Below are 24,426 nucleotides of genomic sequence, written 5' to 3'. Positions count from 1 at the left end.
GGTTGAGCTTGCATAATAGTTTGAACTGTACATTTCTTCACAGAGGTGGTGTGCGTAGCTATGACCTCCCAGAGATGGTTTTGTTTTAGTCTTCTCTGATTGCCTCTTTCTATTATTTCATGTGTGCTCGCTTTTCAGCAACAGGTTTTCTTTATGACACTTTTTACTGATTTTTTTCAAAAGGAAAACATACAGAAACAAAAATAGAAACCAAAAGGCACCAGCATGGAGCTCAGTATTTATCAAATGAAGGCAGATTAGCAAATCTTATACGTACTACCAATATTTCAAGCTCAGACTCCAATATTTAAGAAATATTCCAAGCTGTTGCACTATGCTTTTATAGTTTTTTTGTGGGCACCCCTGTGATTTGTAAACATATGTCTCTGCCTTGGCGCTTCAATCCATACTGTTTAACCACTCCTGTATCGAAAGAGCCATCTCAGATCACCAGTGGCAAGCTACTATTGCGTTTGGTAATCCGAAGTCCCATAGCTACCAGGAGTTTGGTGACTCTCAGACCACCCATTTTCTGTATCAAACCCAGAAGTACCATCTTGCGACCATTTGCAACCGTTCTGTCCACAACCTCAGGAAGAGTAGAATGAACACGTGTCCAGTATCGCTGATTACCTGAGCATATAGTCACCATGTGGTCAAAGGTGCCTGGCTTGACTTTGACAGGACAGGATAGACCCCGTCCCTTGTTCAGTTTGCTTAATCTAGTTGGGCAATAAGATACTCTATGAAAGAACTTCACCTGGATGATCCTCAATCTCACCGAGATCACCTGGATTTGAGGGGCCATCTTTGCTTCCTCCCAGTCAGTATCATCCAAGGGGCCAATATCCCAGATACACCTATCACATAATGCCACCGAAAGGTCAGGGGTATCGTTGGGGTGGGTATAACTCCAGTAATTATGTGTAGCTTAATCCCAGAGGATTACCTAAGAATGCAACAAGATTACATGAAATTATGGAAAAAGAGTAATTTTTCAGTGTATTTCCAAATGAGCTCGAGCATGCATTTTCAACTAAGAAACAGTGCTAAATTGAGTAGGACATGAATAGTAAGCGGCCACTTGCGAAATGTGCTCTCACTGTAGCATTTTTCCACCCATATTACTCTCAATTATGCGAGCAGGAGTGATTATGTAATTACCTGCATTTCTGTGTCAAAGACTAACTCAGAATTACCATAATTACTTTAATTACTCCAGCGTAATCGAAATTCTGCCCAGGCTTAAGTATTAGCAACCAGTGTGCGGTAAAGTCTAGAAATGTTCTTGCCCTCTATGACAGATAATGTGATGTGTGCCTATCTTTTTTCCATTTTGGTAAATGAGAATGCATATGTTTTACAATTGTCTTACTGGTGTGCTTCTCTCCCTACCACCCAGTTTTTCACATTGTCCTCTCTTGCTGTGTCAGTCCCCCGATCCATTACTCTACATTGAACTCTCTTGTGCCTTTCTCTGCCCTATCAAACGTTCCATGTTGCTACCTGTTGGAAACGGGTAGCGTGGTGCAGAGCGGGCGGGCCAAACTCCGGAGGAAATGTGCTAAGCATCCACGCAGTACACACAGGCGACACACAAGGCACACTACAAAAAGAGACACTACACCAGTTGAGGTAAAAAGAACTTTTGTATTGTCCAAAACCACAAGGTGTCAGGGAATCTCTACACTGCGCCAACTGGCGCTGGGTCAAATTTACAGGGGGGAATTATATACAGGGCAGGGCCAATCGGGCCCCTGCCGGAATCATTGCGATTTAGGTGATAGTAAAAATAAGTCCATCAGCTGCAACCTGCAATAAAGTCAACTCAGGGCATAACCTTAGGCGTTAGTCCGGACCACCTGTAATAAAACACATCATGACCTGACCATATACCTTAACAACCTGAAGGTCCCCTGAGGCAGGAATCAAAATAGGCAGTTCCTTCACATCACAACCTGGCCTTTAAACACAGTGCTGTACATAACAAATTCTTAGCGCTTCACATATGGCCTGCTAACCTAGCGCTGCACATAACACATGACTAGCACTTTAAATCAGGCATTTACCCTAGCGCTGCCCATATCAATTCAATAGCGCCTTAAAACCAGGACATATGAACATAGCGCTGCTTATCGCCAATCAATAGCGCTTCAAACATGGCCTGTAAATCTGGCGCTGCACCTAGCATAACATTAGGCCAGAAATCAAAGCTCTAACCCTGGCATTTAATTATAGTCCCCGGCATTCCAGTAGGTCAGGGCATCCAAGGTTTTGATGAGGAAGGGACACTGGGGCCCCACTCCAGGACTCGCTCCCAATGCGCCCCACAGGGTCCCAAACAGTAGCAAGCTCTTGGAGCCTTAAATGTAGCAAGCGCTTGGGGCATGAAACATGGCTAGCCCCTACCGCTGGCACTTGCTCGGGGCCTTCCTTGAGTCACACTGGTGCAAAGGGGGGGGGCGGGCACCGACAATGTGCCCCGTCGCCCTCTCAATCCCCCGCTCCTAAGAAAAAAAAACCCTTCGGTGCAGTGGTGTCCCAGGATCTAAAACGGGCCACGGCGGAGCCCCTTCTGGGCCCCAAGAGTGTCACAGTGCCCACCGGTGCAGCGGCCCGCTTTGGCGGTGCCGCTGGGAAGCATCGGAGTCCCTGTCTCTGGGGCGGGCACCGGCAATGTGCCCCGACACACCCCCCACCAAGTAAGGCCCAAGCCCCACTCACCAGCTCCCGGGGCAGGCTCCGGACCTCTGTTGCTGTAGGCGCCGCATGCGGGGCTCTCCTCAGCCCCGGGGAGCCCCCGACCACAGCAGCGCGTCCTCCGACTCCGCCCGGGACTTAGAGGCAGCCTCAGCAGGGCTGCGGACGTCCTCGGCTGGGAGAGGCGGGGTAGGCTCCCGTCCTCCCTCTCTGCTCTCCCCGGCGTCTGACTTCACGCGGGGCTTCCCTCGGCTTCACCCGGGCCCCCTCCTGGGACCCGGGACTTCGACGCAGCACTCGGGGCTCTCCTCCGGCTCCGGAGGGCCCCCACCACGGAGCGAAGTCTCCGTCGACCTCCGGGATGCTTCCTGGCTTCCTGCCATCCGGCAGCCAATCCGTGCGCGGCTGTCGCGGGGGCGCGGCCGATGACGCAGCCGGAGCCCCTGTTGCCGGGCAATGCCTCGAAGCGTTCTTCAGGCCCGCGCGGCCTTGATTCCAGCGGCGTCAGCCCTTCCCTCGCTCCGGGGGCCGCGGCGGTGATTTCGGCGGTGACAAAGTGCGGGGTGGGCTCCCGCGATGAGGGTGGCAAAATGCGGGGTAGGCTCCCGCTATAATTTTCAGACAGCCGAACGTCCTCACGCGGGGTAGGCTCCCGTTATAGTTTCAAATCGGCAAAAGGGCGGCAATACTGCGGGGTGGGCTCCCGCTCCGATTTAAATAATCTCAAAGGTGCCAGAAGTATCGCTACCACACGGGGCAAGCGAAATGCAGCGCCCACCAGGCGCTAGAGAGCAGGCAGCTGGGGTGGCAGCACTCACCAGCAGAGCACAGTCAATTCGGATGTAGCGCTCACCAGCTATCGCGCTCTCCTTCCACGGGCAGCTGGACTATAGCGCTCTCTCCTGCAGGCGGCTTGTAAATAGCGCTCTCTCTGCAGGCAGCTTGTGAATAGCGCTCTCTGGTTCCTGCCCTTTGATGGAGGGTTTCTGGAGGGGGGCAAGTTGCATTGGTGGCTGCAGGCGGACTATTTAGTCTCTGCCTATCGTCCCTGGGTTCTCCACTCGCCGGGCCAGATCAGTGGGTAGTTCAGGATCCCTCACTCACTGAAAGTTGCAGCGCCTAAACCCTGTCACCTTCAGAGGCATAGGTCCCTGACTAATCCTACCGCCTAAACTCCTGCGAAGGCCTTTTCCAGGTCTGAATGGCCACCACTATATCTTTCCCTCGCCCTGTGGACAGTAGGGGGGGGTGGGTAGGCTCAGGGCCCAGCACACAGGCCTATGTGGCGGTAACCCCTGGCAGCAGGTCCCCTCTCTCCCAGGTCCACCCTCTGACTGACTACATGGCAGACCAGCTCCGCCCTTTCTATGCCCCTCACCCCACCTCCCAGACAGTGCCAGAAGCTTCTAGAAGCGTCTGGGGAAACTGGCCCTAACTGGCCTAGGGGGAGGGGTAGAGCACCCTGGGTGCCAGGCTTCCCTCCAAAAGCTGGGGCTGCTGGGAAATAACGCCTAGACTGTCAACCTAGCTCAGTCAAACGGCGCAACCACACAGCTTTGGCATCCATCTTAAATTACATTTTTAAAATGGGGAAACTCAGTCTGCACACATTCAATCTTTGCATTTACACATGTGGTTCCACAGAAAAGCGAAACATTTCTGGGAAAAGGGCCAAGTCCAACACTACCTCACTATGTCATTCCCTTCTCCACCAATGCTCCAAGTTGTCCTCTTTTGTCTTTGCTCCCCCCCCCCCAAACGTGAAATGTATCTGTGTTTTTGCATCCCCCATCCTCTTCCTGCCCCCAACCCCCTCCCCTCCCCTCCCCTCTTCTTTTTCTTTTTTGGGCTTTTTTGCAAACAGTTTTAAAAAAATCAGTTTTGGAGCTATTGTTTATCTACCAATCCTTTTCAGATTAGTAAATAAAAAGAAGTTTACTTATATTGTAGGCATGATGCTTAAAAAATTGCGGCTCCTGCATCATAGCATATTTTTTTATTAAAAACGATTATTTACCAATCCATCTTGGATTGAGAAATAAAAAGAAAATATGGCAGGCTCATTCTGTAGGTTAGCACGTGTTGCCACGTGCCTAAAAAAATCACATATCATACCTTTTCCTGATGTATTAGCCATGCTGCACAGCAACAGGGCTGCTGTATAGCATGGCTAAATATAATTGACAAAGCCAATAGGTCTAATGGCGATACTTATTGGGTGTGCAATGGTTATTTTCATTGTCATTGTATCCACAGTGACAGTAGAAAATTCAGTCTTTTAAATCTCAAATATGCTCCTTGAGTGTTTACAAATTATGGATGTAAGTCACCACTTCCCCTCTCATATTCCCATTTCTGCCTCCTCTAATGTTAGACTGCTTCCATTTGTTTCCACCTCAGTTCCTCAATTCTCTCCATTCTCAGATGTTTCCATTACCTTCAATGTGAGGACCTTTAAAAAATCTCAAAAAACTACCCATAAGCACTCAGCTTGTGAAGGGATCTTAGACACGTTTGTCACTTTTACTGAGTGCATACTCTTGAGACAGCTGTAGACGGGGACAGAGAGAATTCTTTCTAAATTATAATATCTACTAGAAGAAAAGGGATACGTGTAATTTACTTTGCACTTTAGAATTACACACCTTGCTGCATTGCTTTTAATGTAAATTGCTCCGTGATTGGCGATGAATGGAAACACCTCTGGTTCGATGCCTCGGCCTCATCCTAGCTGCTTTCGGATGTCAGATCAGTGGCACCTGATACAGCGCCTTTTCAAATGTCTGCTCTTTACAGCTGGGCCTATGCCGAGTTTGGAGAGTGAACTGACTTCAGGGGATTGGGCACACTGGCCTCTTGACATTCTAATGGCCCTTTTGTTATTTGCAAAGGTGTATTTGCTTGCCTAACTATGGCTACTCAGCCAGCAGTCCTGCCTTGAATTTCCTGTCATCCAATCTGATAGACAGAGGGAAAAGCTTTGTCTATTGGGTCCCTCTGATTTTAGAATAATATTTAACATATCACGTCTTTTTTAAGGGTCGAGGACTTCAGTGCTAAAGTGCCTTTTAGTGATGTACTTCTGCAATAAATGAGAATCAGGTGCATCCAAAGGCTGTTTACTGTGAACACAGGATAAACCCAACACTGAAGACAAGTTTTAAAACACAAGTGGGATGTGCAAATTGAAACAAGAGCACATTTTATTAGAAGAATTAATATTCATATAGGTATCTTTTCTGTGGAGTGTCTTATAATGTACAGCTGGATGCACTCTTACTGGATATGAAAATTGTCACACAAAACCTTACACAAATCTGTCTGTAACCGGAAAACACGTTCAGCCTTTGTCTAACATCATATGATTTTACTGTAAATAAAGCATACAATGCAAACTGCATTTCCTCTTGCACTTTATTGATGGTGTTATTGGCTAGGTGCTGGAGGAGAAGGAGCAGAGTAGTAGGAGCACAAGAGGAAGCTACCAATAATCCTGCTAATATCCTGCAATTGAACGGAATTCTGTGATTGGCAGCAGGAAAAGTTCCCTGAGGCAATTTCATATTACTTGGTGCCCTGAAATCTACATGAAGAATTCTGGCAGCAATCTAGAATACTGAAGAGACTGGTAGACTGTCCACCTGTGTCGCACTATTGGGCATCCTGGAGGAGGTGAAATGCCATCTGGCGGAGCCTGCCCTGGTTGCCATTGGCACCATGATTGCCAAGTATGACATTTCTCGACATTAAAAGTCCCCAGAACCACCAACACTGGTTGAATGGCGCTCCGTATTAGAAAAGTGTGCCAGGTTGGAGAATTCCATCTACATCACCAGGGACTGTCCCCGCAAACATGGGAAGATCTGGGGGAAGTTGTGGACGTACTATAACCTGGGTAGTCATTTAAACATCACCTTTTCATTGTTCCTATTTGCTACGCTATCATCGGAAATCCTTTACTGTGTACTGTTTGTTATCCCTTTTGTTCAACGCATAAAATCAATACATTTCTTGATTATAAAAATACTTCTGGCAGCAAAATGCTAAGTGTGCCAAAGTTCTCCCAGTGACGAGATGGGTGTACATCTCAAAAATGTAATAGCTCTTGCGGTAAAGAAAGGCAGAAGAAATAACAGAGAGGCTTAGCAAAGGGCCAGAGAAGCCGACATTTTAGCTCTAAAGAATCGGATGCAAAAAGGGGCTTATTGACAAGATCTCTTGTATAAGTGAGAAGTTGCACAAGAGATTGGAGAGCCTGAGGTTGGGGAGACTGACAGTCATCCAAGATAGGGCCATAGGTCTTTCCGGTTATAATCTGACCCATGAAGCAGGCATGCAAAGCCTGCAGGCACAGTAAGTTTCGTTGATTTGTCCGCCGCGCAGACTCAGCAATGAAATCCCAGAGAGGCACGCAATAAGGGGAAAAAGGGGATAAAATTACAGCTGAAGGGGGGCCTAGAAACATGGTTGGACATAATCTGGATGGTGTCTTTGTAATGTTATGAGTTTCAAATTGCATCTGAATAATACTGATGTTCTTGGAGTGACCAATATTGAATCACATTTGGAGTTTTGTTCCTGACAACCCTTTAGCCACCATCAAAGCATAGATTTATAACATGCCCCCTACAATGAAAGACCCTTTACCTCGCTGGTCTGGATGTGATGCCCTGGGTCAGATATCAATGCTAATCATGTTTTGTTCAACAGCTGATATCCTGTTTGATCCTTTAGTTTACTAAGAGTTCGCATGTGGTTATCCTACTCAGAAAAAATCCACTACCTCTGGAAGTAGAACCAGGTCCTCTGTCTGGTTTTTAAATGCAGCAGTCAAACGACATTACTTTCAGGTGGTTAGGGTAGGGGTGCCATCAAGTAGCTATCATTCCTCACACATATAGCATGCCTTCTGCCTTACAAATAATAGTTCAGAATCCTCTTAGAGTTCAGGAATGCTGCAGTGGTAGACATCTCCCCACCACACAGGCTTTGTGAATATCTGTAGCACCTAGGTCTGAGACTCACAGTCTACTTTCCTCCTGAGCCACTCTAGTGCATCGCCCTGTGCACCTGGAGGGGCAGTCTGCCTATGTTCTGCTGTTCATGATCCCCATATGCCAGGTGAGGCTGCAGTGACAATTAAGGGCCATCACCCTGGTGCATCACTGTGACAGAAGAGGGCCATCACCCTGTGCAGTAATCAGACTTTGAAGGGCTGTTGCCCCGTGTGCCTCTGTTTGCAGCCACTATATGCCAGGAGGGAGTTGTGGCGAAGAGAGAGGGTCATTGCCCTGGAATAGTGAGCAACAATGAAGCATAGCTGATAGCGACCCGTGGAAGCAGAGCATCAACTCAACCACCTGAACCCAGAAGCACCCGAGATCTGCCGTCACACTGAGGAAGACTCACTGTACAGCGGGTATGCACCTCGCCCACAGCATCCAGAAATGTATCTGTGTGTGTGATAAAGTTAATAATGTTTTGAAGATACCTTTAGTTCAGTTTGATATGAATCTAACATCTATATATTCTAATGGAACCCTAATAATACACTGTGTAGTGCTATTCGACATTACTGTTCGATCTAATAGTGTGCAGACTGGTGCAATAGATATGTGAACTGCGCTAATTTTCTCTCTTCTCATTTATTCCACCTTAGCCCTTCCATTCCTTTCCTTCTTCTGATCTTTGCATTTCCTCTCTCCTCTTGGCTAGTGGTGTCAATTTCCCATGTTCTCTCCCTCCTACCTCCTCACTTCACATGCTCCAGACCTCCCACATTCTCCTTTCTTAGATTTCTCCTTGGTTGCCCAATATGTGTTCCTGTTCCCAGCCATGTAAATTGTCTTTCCTCACACATCCCCATTTCTAGTGCACACTACTGAAGATGTGAACAGCTTAAAAATACACAGAATAGTAACTCCAAACATTCAGTTTATGAAGGGAGTTGAGAGACATGTAACCCTTTCAGTCTGCGCAGGCTCACAACCAAGCTGTGGTTATTTAAGTACAAATGAAACAATGTGTACTCATACACTTTTGCTGCACCTTTAAAAACATACATTGTGTAACACTTGCAATTGTTTAACTGCTCATAGATTGTGGCTGTGCCGAGACAGCCTGGGTTTGCACACCCCAGCCCTTTCATGTTGCTTCTCTGTAGAAAGGTGTGTTGTTAGAAGCAGGACCTTTCCCCAGCAAGGCTTAAAAGAGCACGGATCTCTTGCGGTGCTCTTGGCCCCTTTGTTATGCGTAGAGGTGCATTTGCATCTCTGATCAGGCATCCTAAAGTCCTTCCTGGAGTTTCCTCTCAAAGCCGGGAGTATTTACAGATGCTGTTGAGAATTCAATACTTTTTTCAAAAGGCCTCGCAGATTTTAGAATTAAGCCAAACATGCACTTCTGTCTTTTCAGGTCTGATGAGTTTAATCATTTAATCTCCCTTTGCCTAAATAAAAAAATAATAATATGTCCTTATGTAATGTAACTGGTGCTAAAGCGCTCCAATACCTTTTGGTGGAGTGTGCACTATATAAAAATGTAAAAAAAAAGGCAAAGCAACATAAAACCTTTAGGTTATTTACAAAATACTATCAAATCAGTTTATATTATATTGTAGTGTAGTGCATCTTCATCCTTTAACTGCAGATAAGGATCAAACGGCAATACTGAAGTATTCTATGATTCAAAACTGGCGCAAATAGCTTTTATAAAACCGTTAACAATTTTCAGACACAAAAATCTAAATTCAATAGCTTCATGTAAAATAACATTTTATTTTAATAAATAAAGAAATGGTTAATTTGCATGAAAAATATTGGTATAAACACAGGAGTATGCCGCTTTTCCTTCGAGAGTCTGTCCTTCCTGTTACCAGTATGTGTTTTCAGTAAGCAAAGTGTGTTTAAATGCAAAGTGTGTTTAAGGCTGCAGTACCGCCTCCTGTCTACAGGGGCAGACCTGAGCAAAAATATAAACACACTTGATGAAACACAGGTCCCCACAAGACACTTTTTTTAAAAAGTTGTCAAAATTGACACAGATGTTCCTAAAGTCATTTTTTTGTCATTTAGAAGACATTGCCTTGTGGGGACTTGGGTTCAAGTCCCCACAGTGCAATCAAGTCCCCACAGCGTGAGTGTGTTATCACACCCAAGTCCCCACAAGGATAGTGTCTCTCTCTCTCTCTCTCTCTCTCTGATCCTGCTTCAAATTTGCAAATATATTGTTATTTAATCGTGCGCACAGCACCATCCTTGTGGGGACTTGAACACGTGCTACCATCCTTGTGGGGACCTAGTCCGTAACACTATTTGTGAATGAATACAGTTGAAGGCACATGGCTAAATGTTTATTTTATCAACAATATACACAAACAACATTATAATCTATTCATATATGAATTGCTGCATATATACTAGGGGTATACATTATAGAAAGATCATGTTAATGTGCCAGAAAATATCATATCATGCTTAAAGAAAGAACCTTAAAGCTGTATTTAACTTATTTATCAGTGCTTAAAATATTAGGAGATAAGGGAACTAACACATAAAGAAATTAACATACGGAAATAAGGAATATGGTCAAGTGGAACCCAGAGCTTGATTAGCTGCTTACATTTTTGCCAAAATAGGTGTTCAAGTCCCCACACAGATAGTGGGTGAAGATCATTGTGTTTAAGTCTCCATAGAAATAGTGTGTACTTTCAAAGCTTAAATCCCACTATAAAGAGTGTGAAGCTAATGATGTTCAAGTCCACACAGAGGTTGCGTGTAATCATATGAATGCTCAAGTCCCCACAGAGATGATATGTTAATTTAGCAATGTGTAAGTCCCCACAGAGATAGTGTGTTATCATAGAGAAGTTAAAGTCCCCACAAAGATGGTGTGTTATTATAGTGATGTTCAAGTCCCCACAAAGATGGTGTGTTATTACAGTGTAGTTTAAGTCCCCACAAAGATAGTGTATTATTATAGCAATGTTTAAGTTCCCACATAGATAGTGCATGAAGGTGATTGTGTTGAAGTCCTCATTAAAATAGGGCCCAGTTCAAAAAGGTAAACTTAGACAAAAAAATCTAACTTTTTTACTTTTCAGTATTCACAAAGGTAAATTTAGTCCAAAAGTCTAACTTTACTACTTTTCAATATTCACAAAGCCCCATACAGGGAATGTGAAGCTGATTATGTTCAAGTTGAAGCAAACACAAGGAGATGATGGACGGGGTGCTGAAACTTTTCAGTCACTCACCCCCAGTCACAGATCTGGGTTAAATCCATCATCGTTCTTTAGCTCACTTCACCACCCCAGTTCAGACCCAGCTATATGCAAATCAGTCTTGACCCTGTGCCTCATGGCACTCCCTGGTGCTTCAAGTCGAAACAGTGCTTGCGTTTAATTACAGGAATGCTCGAGTCCCCACAGAGATGGTATGTTTAATGTTCAAGTCCCCACAAAGATAGTGTTTTATCATAGTTTTTTTCAAGCCCCCACAAAGATAGTGTGTTATTATAGCGATGTTTAAGTCCCCACAGAGATAGTGCACGAAGATGATTGTGCGTAAGTCCTCATTAAAATAGGGCCCGGTTCACAAAGGTAGACTTAGACACTAAATATAACTTTTCTACTTTTCAGTTTCACAAATGTAAGCTTAGACCAAAAGTCTAATTTACTACTTTTCAGGATTCACAAAGCCCCATACAGAGAATGCAAAGCTGATGATGCTCAAGCCAAAACAGAGCTTGCATGTAATTACAAGAATGCTCAAGTCCCCACAGAGATGGTGTGTAACTATATTATTACCATTGTCCCCACAGAGATAGTGTGTGATTATAGACACACCCAGGTCCCCACAAAGATAGTGTGTGATTATAGAGATGTTGAGGTCCCCACAGAGATAGTGTGTGATTATAGACATGCCCAGGACCCCACAGATATAGTGTGTGATTTTAGAGATGTCGAGGACCCCACAGAGATAGTGTGTGATTATAGACATGCCCAGTTCCCCACAGAGATAGTGTGTGATAATAGAGATGTCGAGGTCCCTACAAAGATGGTGTGTGACTATAATATTGCCATGGATGCCAAAGAGAATGTGTGAGATCATAGACATCTCCAAGTCCCCTCAAAAACCTACACCCACCTAAACCCCAAAAATTCACTTGCCATCTAAAAACCCACACCCACCACACAAAATCCCTTGTGACCCAAATACCCATACAAACACTAAACCTTAAATGATTCATTGCCACCTAAAACACCCATACCAGCCCTAACCCCTAAATGTTCCCTTGCCACCGAAAACCCATGCCCACCCTAAATCCTAAAAAATCCCTTTCCACCCAAATACTCACACGCACCCTAAACCTTAAAAACCCTTGCGACCCAAAAACCCATACACACTATAAAATATACAATATCCCTTCCCACCAAAAATCACACACCCACCTAAAACACTAAAAATTCCCTTGCTACCCATAAAACCGATACCACCCTAAACCCTAAAAAATCTCTTACTGCTCACAAAACTACAACCACCGTAAACCCTAAAAATTCACTTGCCTCCCAAAAAAACATGCACACCCTGAAAAATCCTTGCCACCTACAAACCCATACAAACACTACACCTAAACAATCCGTTACCACCCAAAAAAAACCATACCCAGCCTAAACCCAAAGAAATTCCTTACCACCCAAAAATCCATACCCAACTGAAACCATAACATTTCCCTTGCCCACAAAAACCCACACCCACCCTAAACCTTAAAAATTCCCTTGCCACCAAAAAACCATACCCACCCTAAACCCTAATATATCCCTTGACAATCAGAAACCCATAACCAGCCTAAACCCTAAAAAATCTTACTGCTCAAAAACCTACAACCACCCTCAACCCTAAAAATTCACTTGCCTCCCAAAAACCCATGCACACCCTGAAAAATTCCTTGCCACCTACAAACCCATACAAACACTACACCTAAACGATCCATAACCACCCAAAAAAAACCATACCCAGCCTAAACCCAAAAAATTCCTTACCACCCAAAAGTCCATACCCAACGGAAACCATAACATTTGCCTTGCCTCCAAAAACCCACACCCACCCTAAGCCTTAAAAATTCCCTTGCCACCAAAAAACAATACCCAACCTAAACCCTAAAAAATCCCTTGTCAATCAGAAACCCATAACCACCCTAGAAATAAAAATTCCCTTGCCACCCTAAACCTTAACAAATCCCTTGTCACCCAAAAATCCATACCCACCCTAAGCCCTAAAAATTCCCTTACCACCCAAAAAAACAAAACTCACGCTAAACCCTAAAAATTCCTTGCGACCCTACCCCCAAAAATCCCTTTCCACCCAAAAACCCATACCTGCCCTAACCTTAAAAAATCTCTCACCTCCCAAAAACCCACACCCACCCTAAACCCATAACAATTCACTGGCCATCCATAAAACTATACCCAACTTAAACCCGAAAAAGTACTTTACCACCCAAAAACACACATCCACTCTAATCCCTAAAAATTCCCTTATCATCCAAAAACCCATACCCACCCAAAACCATAAAAGTCCCTTCCACCAAAATCCACACCCATTCTAAATCTTAAAAATTCCTTTGCAACTAAAAAACCCACACCCATCCCAAATGCTAAAAAATCCCTTACCACTCAAAAACCTACACCCACAATAAACCCTAAAAGTTCACTTGCCTCCCAAAAACCCATACCCACCCTGAAAAATCCCTTGCCACCCAAAGACCCATACAAACACTACACTAAAATGATTAATTACCACCCAAAAATCCATACCCTGCCTAAGCCCTAAGAAATCCCTTAACACCCAAAAATCCATACCCACCCTAAACCTTAAAAATTCCCTTCTCACCCAAAAACCCATACTCACCCAAAGCCACAACATTTCCTATGCCCCAAAAATCCACACCCACCCTAAACCTTAACATTTCCCTTGCTACCCAAAACACCATACCCACCTTAAACCCTAAAAAATCCCTTGCCAATCAAAAACCCATACCCACCATAAAAGTAAAAATTCCCTCGCCACCATAAACCCTAAAATATCCCTTGCCACCTAAAGACCCATACCCACCCTAAGCCCTAAACATTCCCTTACCACCCAAAAAACGATACCCACGCTACAACTCCAAAATTCCTTGCGACCCTAACCCCAAAAATTCTTGTACAACCCAAAAACCCTACCATTAAAAAATCTCTCACCTCCCAAAAACCCAAACCCACCCTAACCCCATAAAAATTCACTTGCCACACAAAAAAACATACCCAACCTAAACCCGAAAAGTACCTTACCACCCAAAAACACACATCCACTCTAATCCCTAAAAATTCCCTTATCATCCAAAAACCCATACCAACCCTAAACCCTAAGAAATCCCTTACCACCCAAAAATCCACACCCCTCTAAACATTAAAAATTCCTTTGCCACACCCATCCTAATGCTGAAATTTCCCTTGCCACCTAATAACCTATACCCACACTGAACCCTAAAAATTACCTTGCACCTAATATCCCATACCAACCCTAAACCCTAAAATTTCCCTTGCTTCCCAAAAATCCATACCTACCCTAAACCCTAAAAATCCCTTAACACCCAAATACCCACACCCACTCTAAAAACTTAATTGCCAACCAAAACTACCATACCCTCCCTGAACCCTAAAAGCCCTTATCACCTAAAAAGCTATACTCACCCTAAACCCTAAAGATTCCCTTGCCCAACAAAAACCCACACCAACCCTAAACCCTAAAAATCCCCTTGAGACTCAAAAAGCAATACACACCATAAATCCTACAAAATCCCCTACCACCAAAAATACAGCACCCATCCTAAATGCAAACAATTCCATTGAAACACATAAAACCCATCCCCCTAAACCAGAGGTCTTCAAACTTTTTTACTCTGAGCACCCCCTAAGCAAAATGCTTTGAGGTCGGGCCCCCCTCCAAAACTTTATGGCAAGGATTGGGGGAGTGGAAGGGACATGGCTGCGTGCAGGGAGCGGGGTTTATGAGATGATTTCAGGAATACTTTTTATATAGCTTATGAACCGCACCAAATATGAGATTTATAAAACAGCAAATGAATCAAACAAAAACAGATATCCCAAACAAACTGCTCCCCATAATTGGGGTGTTGTGAGCCCCTCATACTCTTTGACCCCAATGCAACTATACCTGCTGCACTAATAATAACTGCTGTCCTGAGTAGCAGGCTATCTCCTCTGCCTCTTTTACCTCTTCCCCACCAAGACGGATCATCACCTCTGTCCTAATGCTAGAAAGGACAATAAGCTCTGATGCCCCTTTTTTTAAAGGTAGACAGTCATAATTGTGATGCAGTGGGCCCCCCAAATCCCTGGGCCCCAGTCCTGCTGCATCTGCTCCTTTATGATAACCAGCAGTGACCACTTACACACTTGGCAGCAGTACCAGCTTCACTAATGAATGTCCCTTTAAAAAACATAAAAATGAGTCCGCATACAGTGCTCCCTATTCTGGGCCTTCTCTTTGACAATATCTATGAATCTCACTCCTTTCCTCTGTCTCCTAGACCAGTACTGTGAGACCCCAGGGATCGAGAGGAATAGGGCTCTGGATCTGAATGCAACCCTGCTGGCCTTCTACCTGCCACCCCCTGGACTCAGCTTTCACAAAAAAAACTGCCCCTGTATTGTTAATACTGACTTTGAGATGCCTCTGCCTGAAATCGAAGTGTGTGGTGGTAGTGCAGAAAGTTAAAAAAGAAACCAACCTTCTTACCAGCCATTAATTGATTGAGTCACTTAAAGCCAGGGCCACTGGAATTATGAGTTTCTGCAGCAGCTGCGTTTTCCACATAATTATCAGTTTACTGCATTTTCTACATAATCTGCAGATTTCAACAAAAAATACTTGATTCTAGCTCCAACGGAACAAAAGTTACTTAAAGCGTGACAGAGTTCTGGAGCAGTGGAAGGCCCTTTGCAAAGATTGACTGGTAATCTTGTAGTTGCTTACTGCTGTACTTGGGTGTTAAACTGGTACTAATGAGGTGAAATACTTCCCCTGACAGCGTTACCGTGAGTTGAAATGACAAAAAATGAACTAATGCTAACCACTAAATGTGGCTCATTGTGCCGCATAATTTACCTTTTCTGGCTGCATAATTTAGTCAAACGTGCCGCATAGTGTTGTCCTCTTCTGATGAATAATTCCAGTGGATCTGCTTAAAGATTTATGGTGGCAAAGATCTATTCTTTTTAAGATGTAATGTAAAGGAGTTATCAGCTGGAATCTGGAATAGTGGAGACACTTACAAAAATGTCTGCATTAGATACAGTTTGATTACTTATTACTAAAAAGTATATTTTGTAAGAACTTGTTTTATCTCAATCACTGCATCATTTTGCAGCAGCCTAGCTTAGAGTATGTGAATACTGATTTAAAATAATGACTTACATATTCACAGTGCTTTCTGCCACAGGCTGGGACCTCACAGCACTATAAACAGGGCCATTGGAATTATGCAGCAGGAGAAGGCCAAATTATGCAGCATGGTTCACTAAATTCTGTAGCAAGCAAATGCAAATTATGCGGCATTTTTTGTGATAGCATTACTGTGCCATTTTGCTATTTTTACACTTGTTCACATTGTCCTGGCCTTTATTGCCCCTCATAAGTACCAATTAACACCCACATATAGCAACAAGCAACAGAAAGGTGAGCAGTCAACCTTTAGAAAGGGCCTTCCACTGTGAGGTAACGTGTTGCTGCATTTCATAATCTGCAAATTATGCAGCAGACGATGGATTATGTGGCAAATGCGGAAAAACTAACTATGCGCTGTGAGTGCAGGGTGAGTGTGAAAGTGAAGGGTGAGAATGAGGAGTGAGTTGTCTGAATGCAGGGTGAATTCCCAGACACTTGAAGTTAATCAGCATGTTATTGACGGGGCGTAGGGTTTCAGATATAAGTTAAACTCCTGCTATTATGGAATTAATCAGGGAATCGAGGGTGAAGGAAATAAATAATGTGCTGATCCTGCAACAAACTTCCAGTCTTATGATTAGGGTTGCCAGCTCATTATTTTGATGTCCCAGAGGGTACAAAAATAAACAGTCACCTAAAGCCCTATTTTCAGCACTTATCTGTGCATACTTCAAAAAGCAAATATAAAGCACTTTTAAATGTGTTCTAGGGCAGCCTGAATGATTCATGACTGAAAATAAAAGGAACAGACAGAAAGTTGCATTACAAATGAATACATACGTTTTTATTTAAGACCCTATTTTGTGTCAAAGCAAGGTCTTTGCAGGCTCTTTAAACATACATGGCTGGCATTTTTTCTATTGGCAACCCTTTTTTATATTCCTTTTCATGAAAAGCATTCTCACACTACATCAGTAACTGTAAAATACAATGAAAACATAGGCAGAGTGGGGGCCCGGGGGTACTGTAAACAGAAAAAAAACTAAACCTCGGTAACCAGTTTCCAAAGGTTTGCAAATGTGCCAATGGTCTTTGAAGACCTGTGAAAACTCAGGCGTGCTGGAGTCTTAATAAGACTCCAGACACTGCCCAGCGAGCCCCCAGCAGCACACCCACTGACCTCTGACCCACGGCACTCTGAGGGCTTCAGAGTAAATGAAGACAGCCTGGAAAGGCAGCAATTAAACATCGCTGCACTTCCAGGCGTCTTCATTTACATGTGCTTGCAGAGGCCTTCGCGCCCCCCTGGGAACCCATCCACGCCCCCCCAGGGGGGCGCGCCCCACAGTTTGAAGACCTGTGCTGTACACAATGCAGGGGACATTCTCATCACAATAACATCAAAATACAGAGAGTTGGCTGCAGAGATATCACTAAGGTACATCCATTCAGTGTCACAATTTATCCCAGGACTGCTATGACCATTTACTAAAAATACCTCCTATTGCCTTTAGACAGCAACCACATCTTGTAGAACTCAGTGCCCAGCAAAAGAGGCGAGGAACAATAGTGGAGTTCAGTGGCACTTTTTTCTCCGTTTACCCCATTTCTCCTTCACCTTGACTAATATTGACCCACATATCCTTGTGAATGTGGTTACTGGTGGTGGCAGTGAGAGATGGAAAACAGCATGGCTTCCATAGAATCTTGAGTACGTGCAAATGTTGTTCTCTCTGAGAGACGCAGAGAGCAGACAAATTGCTGGATGGATTGTCTGAATCAATCTCAGCCACTTGCAATTACTCTGGGCTACATCCAGTCCATGTTATTTCAGCTTGTCTGTGTCATTACAAGCAAAAACCAACCACATGCATATCAGTCTTGGCCCATGCTAGAAGGAGTGCTCTAGACCAAGTTCCCAAACGGGTTTCTCTTTGCATGGGAACACCAGCAACCTTAATTTGGTTTCAGTTTTGCTGGGCCTTTTTAGTTGGGTGCAGCTTGAGTTTTGTAGCACAGTGAGTTCAAGATCCATGTCTGTACTTCCCACTTAAGAGGCCTTGCTGAGAAAGAGGTCCAGAATAATTACCAGTGGCTGTTTCTAAAGGCACAACTATATTTGAAAGTCTCCTTTGATCTAGAAATCTTCAAATGCTGTCTGCATCTCATTCAGACCTAGATGTTGAGCACCTACATGATGCTTAACCCAATCAAAACAATATTCCCGTTTTTTACCAAGAATATCAAGTAATAACTAGTACAAACATGGCTCAGTGACTTGAACGTGGACAGATTCTAACCTGAACTACCATCCAGTGCCAAGTAACTTGGATGCACTGTGGACAACGGCCTCATACTCAAGAAGCACGTGGCCAAGAAACCATGATGGTTTGAAACAATATATTTATTGGGAGATTTGAACATTATACTTACACACTATCTTTGTGGGGACTTGAAGAGATTAATTTCAAATACAATTTGTGAGTGTTCTTGAACAGTTCTATAATAACACACTATTTGTGTGGGCATGTAAACATCATAATCTTCACACACAATTGTTGTGGTGACTTGAGCATGATTACCTTCACACACAATCTCTGTGAGATCTTAAACATTCCTATAATCACACACTATCTCTGTGGGGACCTGAACATCATTTACTTTAAACGCAATATTTTTAAGACTTGTACATCCCTATAAACACACAGTGTGTGTGAGCAGGTATGAACATGCCTATAATACCTGTTTGAATGTGAACAATCAAACCTTCACATAATATCTGTGTAAGGACTGGAAGATAATCTTTAAACATTATCAATATCATTAGGGACTTGAACACTACGATTGTTGCACACTATCTCTGTGGGAACTTGAATATAATAAAAAAAACACACACTATCTTTGTGGCTGCTTGAACATCGAAGTAACCACATACTATCTCTGTGGGGACTTGACCATACCATTAATCACACACTATCTGTAGAAGATTTGACCATTATATTGATACGCTATCTTTGTGGGCACTTTAATATGATTAACTTCACACACAATCTGTGGGAGTCTTGAACATTCCCATAATCACACAAGGTCTGATTCACAAAGATACACTTACACTTTTGTGTAAGTTTATGACATTTTGCAATTCACAAAGCAATTTTACAAGTAGTATCTTTACGACACCCTATCTTTTTATGTGCGGAGCATGCCACTAGTTCAGAGGCTTTGCAGTCGTAAAGATACTACTCCTAAACCGCCTTTGTGAAATGCAAAAAATTGTAAACTTACGCAAAGGTTTCAATTTACCTTTGTGAATCACGACCACAGTATCCCTGTGAAACTAGAACAGCATTTTAGTCACACCCTATCTTTGTGGATACTTGCACATGGTAATCAACCACTATCTTTGTGGCGACTTGAACATGATTACCTTCACACACAATCGCTGTGAGGTCTTGTACTTTCCTGAAATCGCTCTATTTCCTTGGGTATTTAAACATCATTATCTACACACACTATCTTTGTGGAGACTTGAACATCATCTTTGTGAGATCTAGATTATCATTACCTTCTCACACCATCTCTGTGAGGTCTTGATCGTACCTATAAACACACACAATCTTTGGAAAACTTGAAAATCCCTATAATCACACACTATGTATATGCAGAGTTGAACATGCCTATAATCATATACTCTCCCTGTTTAAAAGTGAATATCATTACCTTCACACACTATCTGAGTGGGGCATTGAAAAATTATATTTAAACACTACCACTGTAGGGACTAGGGGCCTGATTTAGATTTCGGCAGACAGGCTACTTGGTCACAACAGTGACAGATATCCCATCCACCGAAATATAAATCCCATAATATTCTATGTGATTTATATTTTGGCAGGCAGGATATGTGTCACTGTTGTGACAGAGTAACCCTTCTGCCGAAATCTAAATCAGGCCCTTGAACACTATTATCTCTGGACACTATCTTTGTGGGGGCTTGAACATCCTAATGAAAACACACTATCTTTGTGGCAGCTTGAACATACCAGTAACCACACAATATCTCTGTGGGGACTTGAATATGTTAGTAACCACACATAATTTATAAGGACAATTGAACGTTATATTCACACACTATCTTTGTGGGGGCTTGAATAAGATTAATTTCACGCACAATCTGTGCAAGCTCTTGAACAGTCCTACAATCACACACTATCTGTGTAGGTACCTGAACATCATTTACTTCACTTTGCTCTATCTCTATGGGGACATGAACATCATTAGCTATACACACTATCTGTGTGGAGACTTGAACATTGACTTCATGCACTGTATTTGTGGGAACTTGATCATCATTACCTTCTCACACCATCTATGTGAGGTCTTGATCACACCTATAATCTTACACTATCTCTGTGGGGACTTGAACATCATTATCACAGATAATCTATCCCTATTTGAACATGAACATCGTTACTTTAACACACTCTCTGTGCGCGGGACTTAAAGATTATGTTTAAACACTATCACTGTAGGGACTTGAACTTTTTTATCTTTGCAAACTATCTTCGTGGGGATCTGAACATCCAAATAAACACACACTATCTTTGTGGCAGCTTGAACATCCCAGTAACCACACACTATCTCTGTGGAGACTCAAACGTATCACACATTTTTTGTGGGGAGATTTAAACATTATCTTCACACACTATTGTTGTGGCGACTTAAACATGATTACCTTCACACACACTCTATGTGAGATCTTAAACACTCCTATAATCCCACACTATCTCTGTGGGGACCTGCACATAATTTACTTCACCTGCAATCTTTTTAAGACGTGAATATAATATCCCTATATTCACACTCTATGTAAGTGCAGGGTAGAACATGTCTATCATCCCTGTTTAATTGTGAACATTCCTACGTTCACGTGCAACCTGAGGAGTTATCAAGCTCTGCAAAATGGTTTAACTCAGTCCGATCAAGGTGTTGCAGGTGCATAGTCCTCAATTTGGAATGTGTCAGTGAAACTCATGGTGTATTCCTTGTTGTTGCTGCCTCTGTGTAACTTCTTTTTGTATCTCACAAATCAGAAGAGATAAATAATAATTTGTAACGTTTTATGTTTTTCTATTGTTGTTGTAGTTCATTGATGTTATTGTTCATTATGTTAAATTAGTTTTTCAATAAAATGTTTGAAGTTATTACTGATTTCTTTCCTTAATTGCTTTTAAAGATTTGAAAATTAATATAGACTTCTAATGTTGACTTGAAGTGCCAGCTCATTGTTCAAGAACTGTAACTGTTCTCCTGCATTTATATGTATGTTTAAGATACTATAGAGGGATTAGTGCTTCTTCCCACTGTGGAATAAATATTTTTATACAAGAGGCAGATATTAGTACAGAGGCGAATGCATTCTCATAGTATACAACGCACTGCTGTCTGCTGGAGGAGACAGCAGTTCTTTTGTACATCTTAGAATATATGCTTGTCACCTGGAAAGAAGTTTCAGCACAGAGTTCTGTCTTTGTGGTCAGTGTACCACATATGCCTGTCCCCATAAGCAGTTGTCTGAGAGAGAGGTGAGTGTGTACGTACATTCAACTGTGCCCACTGGTTGTGCAAGACAAAGTTGTGAACAGAGAGGATACTCCATTTTGCGCTCTACTACTGACATTCATATCATGAAGAGAAGTATGAGCATAGATAATAGTCTCTACCCATCATATTTTGCACATGTGTTACTCTGGGCATAGGGAGGTGTCTCAGCTGAGACAGCAGTGTGTTTTCAAATCATAGTCTCTATAGTTGTTATGCAAGATATACTTATGAGTATAATTGGCAATTACAACTTCATAATTTACTTGTACTTCTTTCATAATAGGGAGACATGTGGCCACAAAGGTAAGCCACTTTTCACTCCTTAACTTGCACAAGCATTATCCAAGAGACACATCACAGGAGAGAGGCCAGTCTTTCTTTACACTATACTACACAGAGTTATCATGCAAGAGACGTGTCTCAGGAAACATGACAGTTTCTCCCCACAGCCTACTATGGATACCGGTCACCATGAGAAGAGGTATGATTAGAGAGATATATTTCTCTTAAACCCTGCGAGAGACACCTCTTACCCTGGTAAGATGTGTTAGATGGGATATGACTCCCTTCCCAGACAGCACTACATATCGCTATTGTTCTAAGGAGTTATGAGGACAAATGTCACTGGTTCACTACACTGTACTGTGTATCCAAGTTGTCTTGGAGATAAGTGTTAGCGCAGAAGACAAAGATTCCCTACATAATACTGTATATATGTCAGATTTGGGAGAGCTGTGAGTGGACAACGAAATCCATTCCCACACACTAATAAATATGGTTCTTTCCCTGGGGAGAGGTGTCAGTTGGGAGGCTAGTACTTGTTATTCTTTGTATGCAATAATAAGATTTTACATGATAGGTGAGTAACATTCTTATCCTACTATGCGTATTACAGAGCCTGGAAAAGGTGTGAATGGAGAGGAAGTGTCTCTTGACACCCTACTCTACTAGCCGCGGTTGGCATGGCTTGCGGGTGGGGGGATGGGTGCGGGGTCAGGCAGGGAGGGGGGGCACGGGGGAGATCATGTGGGGGGGTTAATTTAATGATTAAAATATTAATAATAATTTAAACTTACCTTTCCGCCGGGCGGGTCCTGCGTCTTCTGGCTCCTGCTCTCCTGCCTCTGGTAGGAACAGAAAGCAGGCAGCCGGGCTCCCTCCTGTGGTAAATAAAATATTACGCTCTATGTATTTCAGAATATCAATAGGATCATGCATAAAGCAAGAGGCTGAGTCTGTGGTATCAGGTTCATAAAGGGATTTATTCCAATAACTCGAGTCAAAGGGAGAATATTTCCATCACCAAAATTGGATCTGGAAAGGGGCTCAAAAGTATTCTCAATATTCTCAAAACATTATTCACAGAGTACAGTATATATACATTTCTCAATTGTACGTAAGCAAAAGAGCAAGAGAGAATGAGATAAGAGCATGTGGGCGTGTAAGTAGGCGTGAAGGTGGGCGTCCATGTGGGCGTCCACTTGATGATAATGGGTAATTTGTCATGTGTGGGTGGATACCTGGAGAATCCTGCAATGTCAGCAGAAATATTTGGCAGAGATGCGTGCACAGTCGCATGACGTGTGATTGACGTGCAACTAGAGGGAGAAAGGGACTTGACATTTAGCTCTACATGTGGAGACAAAAGTCTGGGGTTATGTCAACCTAATCCCAAATCATATCTAATATCCTATGTTTAAAGAACTGTGTTATCCAAAAAGAAAGGTCTCTCGAACAAAATCTATTCTATACTGACTGTGAGTGCGTGTACAAGCGTCTAAGTGTCTACACTAGATGCGAGGGCAGAAATCTTCCATAGTAACAGGGCTATGAATTACTTGCATAAAGACAGAGAAGCCGGGCCCTTTGCTCGATAGCTGGAAGAATGTTTACTTAAACTACTAGACAGGAATGCATTGGGTAGGGAGCGGAGCAGATAATCTCGAAGGTGAAATACAGTTTTTGGCAGGCGACGGGCTGGATCAGGCACCGTTAGCCGCGCAGGGAGTGAGACAAAGTTCATGGTCACAGATGCAGGCTCAGACTGGAGCTTTCAGAGGCAGAAGGCAGGAAAAGGCTTGATGACAGAATCAGGGCCTACTCGCCTGGACTGAAAAATGGGATAAATGAACCATATAAAGCCGGTGGCCGTTCATACTTAGAAATAGAATATCCGGCCCATTCATGGCGGATCTGAAAGAGGACATGTTGACGGTGGACGCACAAGTGTTTGCGTCTTCATAACTGGAACTGGAGGGAACATACATGTACTTGTGATTTATACATGAAACCGTTGGGGTCCAAGATAGGGGACATAACTGATCATAAAAATCCATATTTCCACATTCCCTCCTTGTCCCCTACTTGCCCTTAAGAGATATCAATCTTCATCAATCCGTTGATCTGTTCATATAACATCATTTGTTCTTCTTTTTTCTTCCGGGATGAATGAAATTTTGGTGGTGGAATACACGATGTGGCACACAGACCACAAATCGCTGGTCCACATTGTAGACATAAGCAGCAACTGAATAGTATGAGAAAGCCAATACCTAGGAAGGATAGGACCCTCCGTCCAAAGGTAGATAATACACTCCAAAACCAACCGGACCAAGTCCAGGTGCCTGGATTCTGGTGTATCTGGCTTACAATCTTATGAAGGCGAGTTATG

The sequence above is a fragment of the Triturus cristatus genome, chromosome 6 (assembly GCF_964204655.1).
Source record: "Triturus cristatus chromosome 6, aTriCri1.1, whole genome shotgun sequence".
In the NCBI taxonomy this organism is placed as follows: Eukaryota; Metazoa; Chordata; class Amphibia; order Caudata; family Salamandridae; genus Triturus; species Triturus cristatus.
The sequence above is the reverse complement of the archived record's forward strand: the minus strand, read 5'-3'. Positions refer to the sequence as shown.